The sequence below is a fragment of the Pteropus alecto genome, unplaced genomic scaffold (assembly GCF_000325575.1).
Source record: "Pteropus alecto unplaced genomic scaffold, ASM32557v1 scaffold114, whole genome shotgun sequence".
NCBI lineage: Eukaryota > Metazoa > Chordata > Mammalia > Chiroptera > Pteropodidae > Pteropus > Pteropus alecto.
Genome location: NW_006435793.1, coordinates 2,156,750 through 2,170,779, shown reverse-complemented (window position 1 = coordinate 2,170,779; position 14,030 = coordinate 2,156,750). Strand labels below are relative to the sequence as shown.

The 14,030-nt window shown below is 39.5% G+C and overlaps 1 pseudogene; it reads left to right on the top strand.

Moving 5' to 3' along the window:
- Positions 1-6,295: 6,295 nt before the first annotated feature.
- LOC112479477 lies at positions 6,296-6,414 on the top strand (annotated as a pseudogene).
- The last annotated feature ends 7,616 nt before the right edge of the window (positions 6,415-14,030 follow it).

Here is a 14,030-nt window from a genome sequence, read left to right as displayed (position 1 = left end):
CCCAAATCATCTGGAACCTCCCCTCTGCAGCACATCACACACTTGTGCTTGTTTCATTAAACTCTGGTATTATTGGTTAAGTGCATGTCTTCCTGAGAGACTCTGAACTCCATGAGGGCAGTGACTGTGTCTGTTTTGCTCACTGCTGAGCCAACAGAGCCTAGGGCAGTGCCTGGCACACAGTAGTAGCTGGTGCTGCATAACTATGCGTCGGCTGAACCACACCCTGTTCAGTAGTTTCTCCTTCCTCCCCAAGATCTGAATCACCCACCACCAAGAGCTACTCACAGATCATGCAAATTGTGTGGCATTGTGTTGGATGACGTGGAGTCCGAGAACTTATCTCCACTCCCAGGGTGAGCTGGCGCTGAGTCAAGAGGTGGCCGCCACTGTGGCACCTCGGAAACAACTCTGTGTTTGCAGTCGGGACACCCTGCTCCCAACCTCAGTTTCCCCATCTGTAAAATAAGAATACAAACATCTAATGCACTGACCTTCACTTGTTCCGAAGATCACATGTGAAAAATAGATGAGGGAAGTTTATATATCGTGCAGCATCTTACTGTGAATATCCAATTTTTATAAGTGGTATGAGAGGCAGGTGAATTTTCTTAAGCCCTGTAGCAGAGCTCTTCCCTCCTCACCACGCTGCTCACAGGCATGTGGTCTCAGAGCTCTCATGGCCCAACCCCTCATTTTACATATGGCGAAACTGTGACCCAGACAGGGGAAGGGATCTGCCTCCAATCGCAGGAGCTAGAGGCAAAGCCAGGACTAGGACCCAGGCATCTGGTGTCCTTTCCACCCATCCACCTTGTGCTGCCTCCCTCCTATGTCTCCTTGAGTCGATTTCCATACCCCAAGATGGCTCCTTCTGCCCATCTTGAAACCATCCCCCACCCTCACTGCACAGACTACTAATACAAAAAGGGACCAGTTCAAGTGTTCATTAATTAACAATTTAGTTGCATGTATAGTTGTTAGAGGCCCAGAAATATTTTTGTGTAGGCCAACCTGACTCTTAAAACTTCTCTAAATTTCCATTCATTGGATATTTTAATAATGTACTTTATCAGCATCTCCTCTTATTCTCTGCAAAAAAAAAAAAGTCTTTCCTCTATACAAAATAATTTTAGATTCATTGTTATCTGGTAATTTCATGCCTGGGGAGAGAAGAGTCTAGCACATCCAAGCCTAAGTCTGCAAAGCAGAGGTAGGGGCAAGGAAAGAAGTCTCATGAAGGAAGCAGAGAAAACAGTGCCACAACAATGTCAATGCAGTAATAGCTCCTATACATTTCACTTTCTGTAATAGTATTGTGCTAAGCCCTTAGCCTGTGTTATCTTATTTAGTTCTTAACAACAGATAATAAGGGGGTATACTGTGTTAAATAGTGACCCCCCCAAATCATGTCCACCTGAACCTCAGAATGTGACCTTATTTGAAAATAGGGTCCTGTGGATACAATTAGTTAAGGTGAGGTCATATTGGATTAGGGTGAACCCTAATCCAATGACTGTTGTTCTTATAAGAAGAGAAAGCAAAGACACAGACACACATGTCTTGTTAGAGTGAACTTAAGCAATTGTTCCAGGTGACAAAATTTTAGTTTATTGACCCAGAACCTTGAATGTCAAGCTAAAGAGTTCTAACTATTCTAGAAGCTGTAGGAGAGATCATCAAAAGGCTGAGTCAGGAGCAATGTGCTCTTCTGGAAAAGCTAACTTGGCAGCCTCGAGATGGATGAATTAGAGAAAAGACTAGAAGACCATTTGAGGAGGTCATAGTAAACATCTAAAGGAGAGAGTTGAGGCAAGGGCAGGACCAGGAGGGGTTGGGTGAAGGAGAAGATTGAAAAGACACATGGCAGATATACAATGGCATTTATTTACTCCTGATGGTTTGGGGGAAGCGAAAAGGAATAACAGTCCTGAACATTAACCATCAGATAAAAGTGAAAGGAAAAGAAAGAACAAGAGTAGGCAGGAAGATGAACCGGGCTTCAACGGCACTGAGGTTGATGTGATCGTGGGAACCCCATGCAGTTATATGAATCCTGGCCTTTTTATTTCTGGACTTTGTTTTAGTAACAGAAATATAAACTTCCATCTTGTTCAAATCCCTGATATTTGGGGTTTTCTGTCCCTTGCAATCAAACATAAGCCTAACGAATACTGGTATTGGGGCTCTTCATTTTTCCCACAACTACAATCTTCTTTGAAAAGATAACTACTTCATTCTCAGAATATTCCATAGTTTTGAAAAAAGCTTATTCTCTCTCTTAGCATCCCTACATTCGATCTGTCTCCAGGGCTTACAGTTTCTCCCTGAAAGATAAGTTTTAGACTCGCTTTTCTAGTCTAGCATTTTTGGTGATGCTCCTGTTTAGGTGACCATTCACCCAAAACAGTACCTCTCCTCATGCCACCAATGTAGACACTGCTTATGGCCTGCTTACACCGCCCTGATTGAGAGCCCTACAACCTGCCCCAACAATTTCTAATGCCCCAAATCTGGTCGAGATCTTCCCAAATCTGGTCTCAGATATTTGTCTGATCTGACGTTATTTCCTACCTTTTTCCAACATGAATTTTAGCTCTAATCAGGACAGTTTTCTTTCCAAAATATAGTGCCCATTTCCAGCTCCATAATTTATTCTATACTTTCTTTCTATATGGAATATCTTCTCACCCTTCACTTGGCTACAGTATGTATTTAGCCATCTCTATCTTTCAAGGACTTGAGCAAATTACTAAGTACCAGGTAGGAGCAAGTATGACTTGAACCAAGTCAAAAATCCAGCAAAACTGTAATCAAACTCCCAGCTACAGACCATAGCAACTCAAAAGTAGAGATCCTACCTAACACCTCTATACACACCCCACCTACAGTTCTGAGTGATCAATACTAAATCTTGAGAGAGTCTTCAAGTGCGGGAAGAAAAATAATGCAAAGTAAAAGTGAAATCATTAAAAATTCACAAATAAGTAATTAAAACTATGTAATAAAATAGATTCCATTTGCAAGTATAATTAGATTAAAAAATTGAAATCTGCAACCTCACACCCATTAGGATAGATACTATCAAGAAACAGAAAACAATAAGTGTTGATGAGGATGTGAAAAAATTAGAACCCTTTGCACTACTGATAATGCAAACTGGTACAGCTGCTGTGGAAAACAGTAAGAAAGTTCCTCAAAAAATTAAAAATGGAATTACCACATGATCCAGCAATTCCTCTCTGGGGTATGTAGTCAAAAGAATTGAAAGCAAATGAGAATACTGGGAAACATTTAAGAGGAAGGGTTCTTTACCCAGGTACATTTCTATAATAGCCTTCCCCTTTCTTGACCTCTGGTGTGTGAGGTGTTTTCATGTAAATGCCTACACTATGACTTCCAAAAATCAATGCTGCTGTTCAAAACATTACTTATAACAGAAATTGGGATGTGCCTCACTCAGCAATGTTAGATGGCAGAATGTAGCTCCTTAAAACAATCTGCGGAACATCAAATTTCAGATGATGACCTTGAGATTCCACAGGTGTATATGCCTCTGTATATTAAAGGCAATTTCCTGGGATTCCCTGGGGGAGTAAATCTCTCCTTGCCAATTTCCGAGGGTTCTCTCTAAAATGAGGCTTCAAACTCCTAAACTGTCAAGACCTCAGTGACCTACCTGTAACCCAAGGTACACTGTGGCTCTCAGTTATTCACTGACAGCCCCTACAGAGTGTAGCCAGAGGGAGGTGCTCAGACCACCTAGGGGGCCTGTTAAAAATAAAGATGCCAAGACCTGAGTCTTCATTTTCCCAGACTCCCTAGTGATTCTTATGCCCACTAAAGTGGAGAAGCATTGTCACCCTAGGAACCATCATCTGGCAGTTCATTCATTCCAGAATCTGCTAGAGAACAAATAGATGATGTAGTACAGTGTGATCATTCATTCATTTTATCTAATCATTCAACAAGTAATTATCAAAACCCCACCATATTCTAGGCATAGATTCACATACAAAAAGGCTATAGAGTGTTGTGGTTAAAACACAAACATGGCACTAATGCTGCTTGGTTGCATCCTCACTCCTTTACTCACTAACTGAAAGATCTCGGGCAAGTGGCTTACCCTCTGTATGCTTCAGTTTCCTCATCTGTAAAATTGAGGTATTAATGGGACTTCCCTCACAAGGTGGTTTTGATGATTCGATGAGTTAGTATATGTAAATCTTAAAATAGTCTCGGGTACACAGTAAGTCCTGAGTAAGCTTCCACAGAAATCTAAGCATCATGAAAGCAAGGGTTTTCTGTCTTTATCTCTAACACCTCGAGCTGTACCTGTCACAAAGCAAGCAATCACTTAAATATATGTTGAATGAATAAATAAATTTCTGTGAGAGATTGCCAGTGATATGGCAGACTGAGGTGGAATTAGCAGATTCTTCTCTCCACTTTCAATACATATGTGTTGGACAATTTACAATAAACCTTTTAAAAATACATATCTGGGCTGCAAAGAAATATAAATTCTCATGTGCTAAAAGGTCAAAGAAAGAAATCACAGGCAGAAGTTTAAGTAAAGCTGGCACATTAGAAATCTCAAAAATGGTCAATTCTTTTAATGATAGGGGTGGTGGTGGTGATGATGATGATGATGATGATTTTGATGGCTAGATGAAAATAAGTCTCAAGAAGAATTACAGGGCACCTTCTTTCTATATCAACTCCTTGGGAAGTCATTTCTTCCCCCAATTTTTCTGTAGCACCCAGATATTTACCAAATAGTTCGCAGCCTCCACGAAGGTGGAGCTACCTAGCTTATCTCCATCTCAACTGTTTAGATTCATTATATGATCACCGTCTTTCATAAACTGAACTAGGCTTAGAAATCTCCCCGGGGCACTTTCTTCTGGTTCTGGAGCATCGACACACAAAGGCATAGACTCACAGACTATAACATTTAGGAGAGATGTAACACGTCAATCAGTTCAAACACCCACCCAGTGTTCCCCTTCATTGCTCACTACAGCCACCAAAGTCACCCGGCCTACTCATCATTTCCAAGGAAAGGATTCAAACTTTCATGAGTCTGTTAGAAGAGATTAACGTTGAGACTCCTTACAGCCTGCTATAACCTGTTGTGGCTGCTCGGGATACTAATCTATAAGTGATGATAATTCATTACTGGAATAAATAGGAATATGGTGCCAGCTAACTCAGGTTCCCACATGACTCCTTTAAATAACCAGCAAAATATAAATGGGACATGCTGAAACCAACATAGACATCACATTGGAACAGAAATTTTAAAAATATTCTCAACTGGCACTAACCGATCCAAGATGAGTATTTTAGTTCTTTTCATATGCAAAGTGGACAGTACAACTTCTAGATCCACTGCTAATTCTGAGACCAGCAAACTAATATTCTAAAACCAAATAGTACATAGTATAGTGTTGTTCATTGAAAACAAGTGATTCATTTTATTATTTAAATTTTAAACCCTTTAATATACTTCCCCCAAAGCTATCTGATTCTAAAAAAACTCACAATTTCTAGACAGTTCTAAATAAAGTATTATGATACATTGGGTAGACAATAAATCCTTTATCTTTCAACATAAAGAGGCACACCACTTTTATTATCAGAAAATCAGTTTCTCCCCAAACTTACTAAACTGTTGAATAAATATTTAGAGATTCTCCTTGCAAAGGTGCCCACATATGTCAGTCTAGCCCTGCTTCTGTCATTGCAAAAACTTTCCCATCACTATATGCCTCTGGTCTGCCAAACACCCCTACTGATGCTTGGACAGCCTCTGAAAGACAACTTTGCTTCTAGACAATCAAGAATTTCTGGAGGAAAGCTGACACTGGGAAGCTCCAATTCCCCTTCCCACTGTCAGAGGTAGCATGGTACATTGATTAAGTCCTCAGGGTTAAACTATCTGGCTTCTAGAATGACTCTATGACCCCTCCATAACTATATGACCCTAGGCAAGGTACTTGACTTCTCTGAGTCTTGTATCTCATCTATTCAACAGGGACGACAGTAATAATATCTTATTCATAGTGCAGTTGGGAGCTAAAAGGAATGAACACATGGAAAGCATGGAGAAAAGTGATTGGCACATAGTAAGCGCCCGATACATACTAGCTATTATTATTGCTGTCACTGTGCCCTCTCTAATTCTAGATGACTCTTTTCTTCCTCTCCACTCTGGCTCAGGTTCCTGTCACCTGACATGAAAATTTCTGCCACGATTTGGGACTAGGAATTCACAGTTAACATTAAGGAAGTCTACGGCCATGCCACCCTGAACAAGCTCGATCCCGTCTGATCTCAGAAGCTAAGCAGGTTCGGGCCTGGTTAGCACTTGGATGGTAGACCACCTAGGAAGATCAGGTGCTGTAGGTGTAAAAATTAAAAAATAAGGGATTATAAGCTGACAAGGTCCTTGTAATCTGTGAGGTCCACCAAGCGTTGCCTTGGCTAAAAAAAATAAAATTAAATAAAATTAAATAAATAAATAAAAACATTAAAAAAAAAAAGCAACATTAGGGAAGATTTCACAAAGGCAATGAACGTTAAAGCTGGACCATCAAAATTTCTTCCTTCCTATTTGAGTGCTTATCAGAAAATTAGGACAGGAAGAAATTAAGGAACTGAATAATACCTAATCAGATTATTCAATTCTTTATAGGCTGATGAGAGCCCTCTCAACTTATTTCTATATATTCTCAGACTGGTATATTTAGTTTAGCTCTCTCTCTCTCTCTCTCTCCTATGTGACATCTTCCTAACCTTATTGTTATTCCTCTTATCCTTCAGAGCTTTTTTCCTAATTTTATCTTTTCCAAGCCCAAAGACATGCCATTTGCCAGCTGCAGTAACATTAGGACTTAGCAGAGCAGGATAACACATCCACATTTTCCTTGAATACTCTATTCCTAAGAATATGATCAACTTTGAAGAAACCACACACGAGGGGAGCATTCCTAACGACTTCTATTGCTGCTTGATTCAAATAGATTTTTGCTCAAATAAACTCTTAAAAATTAAAAAAGAAGAGAAGAGAAACCACCCACAAGACTTTAGTCAGGCAAAAATAAAATGAAATAGCTATTGGACTCAAATTGCTTTTTATTTGTGCCATTTCTGTCAGTGTCACACATAAATTTTAATTGTGCTGAAAGAAGAATTATGGGCTAATTGTCAAGAGCACAGACTCTGAAATTGAAATTGACAGGGCTGCTGCAGGTTATGAATGTTGTTCAGTGCACAGAGGCAACCAGCTGAGGGGTTAGTGAAACCTGAAATCTAGATTCTCACTCAAAAAAGACATGTATCCTTCGTGCGCAGTGAATTTACTCAGAAGAGGCATCTTTTCCTACTTCATACAAAGATGCCATATGTGCTAGTATTGGTTACATACAAGGGAATTGATTAAATAATAAATGTATTGGAAATAATGAATCCTAGTTTTCTTATTGTCTGAGAATGGAGTTTCAAATATGGCAAGAGGTGTTTGATATATCAATGTTTATTCATGGTTTTTAACGTAGGTAGTTATAATTTATGTAGAGGTGTAGAGGTGTGTACATGGATATGTTTCCTAGCTCTTTCCACCAAGGGGGCCTAGAATCCATGATACAGCAGTGGCAATGATTGAACTAGTGCTCAGATCTTGGTTTCCAAAATGCTACCTTCCACTGAAAGAAATCAGAGCCCATTAGAAAGATGGACAAGTCCAAGGCTGGGACAATGAAACAATGAGATGAGCCAGAAATATCTTGTGGTTCTAAAAAGTAAGAAAGTACTCAGAAATCTTGGGAACACGTCAAAAGTGCACAACGTCAGCTTGAAAGGGCTCCTTCCTATCTGTTTCTAGTCTCCCAAACATCCATACTCGTGCTGGCCAAATCAGGGAAAATCTGAGCATCAAAATAGGCAATGACAGTCAACACTCATAGATTACAACTCATTGAATAAAATTATCATCTATGAATTCATATCAACACAAATGAATAAAAATATAAAATAAATGTGCGAGAAGAGAAAGCCATACCTTAAAACAGAATACCTAATAATAAATGTAAAATAAATGATAACATTAGAAAATTGTCATTCAGTAACCATCACAGTAATAACTGACTCAAGAAAGATCAATGGATGCTAAAAATAAATGGGTGAAAGTTTGATGGGGAATAGGATATGTACATAGTCCCAAAGTATCATCCCATAAAATACTTGTTAATTAGTAAATACAAAGTACTCATTCATTGATAAGTGCAAAACAGTTATTCATTAATCTTAGAGTGCATAACTTAGCAGAAACCATCTTAACCAAGTGACAAAAGTTAACATCACCAGAAATGGGACAAATCAACATTACATGCCACCTGATCGGATCCAGGCCACCTACCCCCAGGCAGGGTCAGAAGCACCCTCTAAAAGAAATCAGGCTCTTAACACATCAGCACCAACCTGCTGGCCACCTTTCCCAGCCCTGCCATTCCCTTTGACTGTCCCAAGGCAGGTCTGGTCCTGCCTCACTGCCTGACCCTTGGAAGGGTGGACCTCTTCACGCTGTAGCTCTGGACCTGGTCCTGCATTCACGTCCTGGGAGCACTCTGTGGATCCCTCCCTCTTCACTCCACATCTGAGGGCAGTCCCTCATGCAGCCCTCATTGCCAGAACCCGACACCAGGCCCAGTTTCCAGGTAACACTTGCCTAGGAGGAGAATGTGGGTAAGAATCACATATTAGACTGATAATAATCTGGCCGCCGTTCAGCCTCCTGCATTGGCCCTCAGCCTCCATAAACATTTTCTGAGGTAAATGTTCAGCCACCTGAGAACATTTACCATTCCCTCAATGCACTACGTTCTTTAGCAGTCAAGCCCAGGTCTCTCAGACTCTAGAACCTTGGCCCTTAACTACACAACTTCATCATCAATGTCACATATTATATGGCAGTTCGTGGCTATAGTAAAGACACATATGCTCTTCCTGCTGCCTTAAATCCTTCGTCTCCTCTTCCTCTCACACCACCACCTTTCACCCGCCTCATCTGCCTGTGGACCTCCTCATTCATCAAGGCCCAGCTCAGACTTCATCACAATTACATATAGTTTCAGTGGTTATGCTTTTACTCTAACACCAATCCCATCTTGGTCTGACAGGGGTATATGCCTGCCTCTGCTTTCAGATCAGGAGCTCCAGGAAGATGGGGACCTTGTCCTATATTCAGTGTTGTATACCTAAAGACTAGCTCTGAGAATTAAAAGCAGGAATTATGCCATCATTGAATCAATGAAGTTGGTAGGCATTAGCAAATTGTCTTAATAAATCAAGAAGTGTTTTAGAGGTAGCTTCTATTTATTACACACTTGAGCACCAATCCCCCCTATCCCTGCCATTGTCAGCATGAGGGTGTACGTTGTATTCATTGCTTCATGCATTTACTAAATCTCTGATATTGCAATACGAGGTGCTAGATGCTGGGGATACAAAGGTAAATGAAATATAGACCTTGCCTTCGAGAAGCTCAGATTCTTCTACAGTCAATTGAAAAACAATGTCAACGTGTATTAATAGACAAATGCTTAGGGCTAATACATTTTATAAAGAAACATATTATTCTTTTAAAATAATATGAAGTTCACGTGTTTGTGACAAATGTTATTTAGTGGCTGGTAACACTGTAGAAATTTAGAAATGATTTTATTACCAGCCATTTCAGTCTCTGGGTGACTTTGGTTGACAAGATCATCAAGCAAGCTTTTAAATAATACTTATTTAAAGCTGAAAACGTGAATGAGTTTCCACCTGAAAGAAATGATGAATCCTTTTCCAAAAACAGAGATAATTGTTAGCAATTGCAGAAGGTGAACTAGTAAAGGATTCATTCTTACATCGTTCTCATCTGTCTGATGAAGATGGAAGGTTTATATAGGCTTGACTAGTCCCCATGGCAACAGCCTTTCTCCTAGGTTACCATAGGAATTGTAAAGGCCTTTATAAACCTCCATTAGCAGAGCCTAGGCTGGCAGCAGTCAGAAACATCTGCCAAGGAAGACACTGCAAAGTGTCAGCAAGGGCATCTGGGAATTAATTTTACCCAGGAGTAGCTGTGCAGGCCTATTTAGCCCCCACCTCCACAGCTATGAACACTAGATAACACTAGAATCAGTACGATGCCTTGAACACTTCACACAAAGGGGTTTTAAAAATCTAGCCACAAAGATATGACCAGATTTCAAAAGATTTTGAGACACTAAAAAGGAGTCTATTCTGACAAAGCCTCACACAAGGGAGAGATAAATTAATGCTCCTCCCTCAGGACAGGGCATTTATTTAAGCCATATTAATAATGAATATAGTGATGGATGGTGATTACACTACAATGCAAATGTTCTTAAGACCACAGAACTGGACACTTAAAATTGTTAAGATGGTACATTTTATGTTATGTGTATTTTACCGCAGTTAAAAATTAAAACACTAATACAGCTGTAATTATGATACTACCATTATTGGGTATCTACTATATCCCAAGCACTAATAATGCTAAGAGCTTCAGATGTTCTATGTCACATCATCCCACAAGCCTATGAGTAATTATCCCTACATTGAAGATGAGGACACTGAGGCTTAGAGAAATAAAGTTAAGTTGCTCCATAGTAAGTGGAGATAGAAGTCAAGCCCAGGTCTCTCTGACTCTATAATCTTGGCCCTTACCCATAAAACTTCATCATCAATGTCACATATTCGATAGCAGCTCATGGATATGGTAAAGACATATCCTGTTGAACTGACACATGGAAGGTCTTATTAAATTCTGTTTAAATGTTTGTTGTTTTCTTTTTTTCAGATATAAACAATAATCTCTTAGGATGCGAATGCAGGAGGACTTTCATTTTTATTCTAACCTTAGAATTTTTTAAAAAATAATAATCATGTATCTTCAGAAAATATAAAGATATTTCTACTTTTAAAAAATTGTACAGTGTAAGGATTAATAACTGCTGGAACTTTCAAATAGCAATCTTTATTTAAGAAAAAAAAACAACCACTAAAATCTACAGGAGAGTTATATATATGGAGAAATTATTTAGTAATAGAACTGGAGAATTGCAGGTAATTTTTAGGCACTAGAAAGCCATTTCTCATCAGGGCAAAGAAAATCACCATGTTTCATGCTAGAACATGTGGAATATATGTGGTAGTTATCTCCTCATTGGGCTTTGGTTAGGCCGTATGGAAGAAATACGAAAAAAGAGAACTCTGGGGAGAAGGAATTCTAAAACCCTGGGAATTTCTTCAGTAGCAAGAAAGAAGACAACAATAGGAATTGTTTTTTTATAAATAAGCCTGTGGGGCATGTCACCAGAGGAGAAACATGCCTGTCACAGCTGTAAAGGACCCTAACTGGGATCCTTCCACCGAGAGCCAAAAATCTGGGTTCCAGCCCTTGAAGCTGTCAATGCTCAAGTAGGTAAATGGGACAAGAAATTACACTTTTTTTCTCTTCAAAGACATAAGTGGAAAAGAGAATACTAATTAGCAAGCTACAAAAATATACCAAATTGTGTTTCTTTTTCTTTTTCTTTTTTTCTTTCTTTCTTTTCTTTATTTTTCCTTTTTGCTTCTGAAGTCAGTTTCTCAAAAATCTGGTAGTATTTTTCTTTAGCTGCTTCGACAAATTGTTTTTGTTTTAAAAAGTAAAATCTAGAGGAAATGGGGAGTTGTTTAATGGGTAAAGAGTTCCAGTTTTGAAAGGTGAAAAAGATCTGGAGAGCTGTTGCACACACAGCAATGTGAATGAACATACTACTACTGAACTGTACGTTTTAAAATCAGTAAAATGATGAATTTTGTTACGTGTTTTTTACCACAATTTTTTTAAAAGGTAAAGTTGATGACATCTGTTAGCTCAGCCTTCTATAACAAAATACCATAGCCTTGGTGGCTTTAGCAAAAGACATTTATTTCTCATAGTTCTAGAGGCTAGGAAGTCCAAGATCAAGGTGCCAGCAGGTTCTGTTCCTTGTGAGGGCCCTTTTCCTGGTTTGCAGATGGCCACCTTCTCATTATGTCCTCAAAAGATAGAGAGAGTAAGCTCTGGTCTCTTCCTCTTCTTATAAAGATACTAATTCTACCTTGGGAGCCCCACCCTCATGAACTCATCTAAACCTAATTACCCCCTGTAGTAGGCATCTAGGAAAACAGAGCTCTGGGAACCCTGCTCCCCAAACAGACAAAATTCAGAACTCTCTTACTTTGCTTTTAATGTTGACTTCACTTCCAGTCCTACTTCTGCATTCATTAACCCTCTGATCTCTTGCTCTGCCTTTGTCCATCATAATTATGATGAACATGACTACTTTGACCTTGACCCTTAATTTCTCTTAGGTCCTCATGTTGAACTTCCCCTCAGGTTAGATCTATTTCTGACCCACTCTGAGCTGCCATTTGGGCCCGAGCCTCTGAATCTTACCCCACCTTGAGGGCCCACCCTGGCCCACCTCAAAAGTGTGATGCATTGGAAATGAAAACAAAGGCATTATCAACACACCAGACAAAAAATTATAAAACAACAACCTAAACTTTATTAACAAAAGTTTAACAGTCTGCTCTTTGATTCACAAAATCGATTGTTTCAATCTAGGATTCCAGATGTGACTTGATAGTAATTCATATAATATAGACTTTAGGCTTTTATTGACCAATACTGGCAAATTCAATATTAATCAACAATGTAATAAGGTCACTAAGATGACTAATATGTTTAGCTATATCAGAAAGTTGGCAAACTTTTTTGGTGAAAGGACAGATACTAACTATGTTAGACTTTGCATGCCATACAGTCTTGCACAATTACTCAATTCTGTGATTATCTATCAAAAGTAGCAAGGTCAATGTGTGAAAGATTGGGTGTGGCTGTGTGCCAATAAAACTTTAGTTATACAAACTGGGTCAGTTTGCTGACCCCTGGGCTACAAAATATAGAGCAAAGATGAAAGAGTTGATATTTTTACTGCATCCTTTGGGCATCAAGCCATAAGTCAATTCTTGAATTTATTTCTGGGCTCTAAAAGTTTAAATGGTCAGAAACTAGAGAATAGACCTTATTGGTCAGTATTAGTTTATTAATCTGGCAATCTTGAGCACAGTTTTTCGGTTAGCTAAGAATCTACCTGGAAGTACTGACATTCTGTTTGAACTTCTCCATCTGGTCCCCAAGGAGAACATGACCATCCTTATCAGAGTCTTGCTAGAATCAGACCACCCAAGTCTACCACACCACTCTGCCAATCAAAGAAGGGAGGGAGGTCAATGTGTAGTGTATCGGTCCTTTGTGAGCCCTTGTAGCTCCCAAGTACGATCAACTCCTTGTGATCTTACCAGGTGACCTTTTAGGACACTGTACTAGCTTCTTAGCTGCAACATAATAATTTTATGGGCAGAAGTCACAAACTGGTGGCCTCTTGGCCTTATCTGTCTACAGACTTAACTCAGCCTGCATAAGGTTTTTTAAAATTTAAATAGTTATCCCCATTGGAAAATGATAACATAAAAATGTTGAAGGTCTAGCAATTCTGGGTATGTCTACAGCCCGCTGGAGCTCAATAACAGCTGCCCCTTTAAGAGGGAGCCTGCCTGTTCCAGTTCACTAGGGTCTCCATCCACCCTACCCCACTTTTTCAGTTGAATTCTGGTCTCCATAAACATCCAAGTTTACAGTCCTTCTACATAACCCACTTTTTCCTCTTTTAGAAAAATCATGACTACACTTAGCTGATTCCAGCCTTCTGACGCATCCCCCATTTTTCACAGCTCCCCCCGAGATAACCAAAAGAGGCTCAATAAACTCATTTGCAAGGTCTCACGGTTCCTTAGAATATAATGTTCCTGGGCAGGAGGCTTCAAACTTTGTGCTCTCTCACAGTCTCTACCAGTTCGGCCTTTGTTGATCTTTTTCGTACTCCTGTTTGTTCTACCCTTTCCATTCATAAGGTCATTCTCCT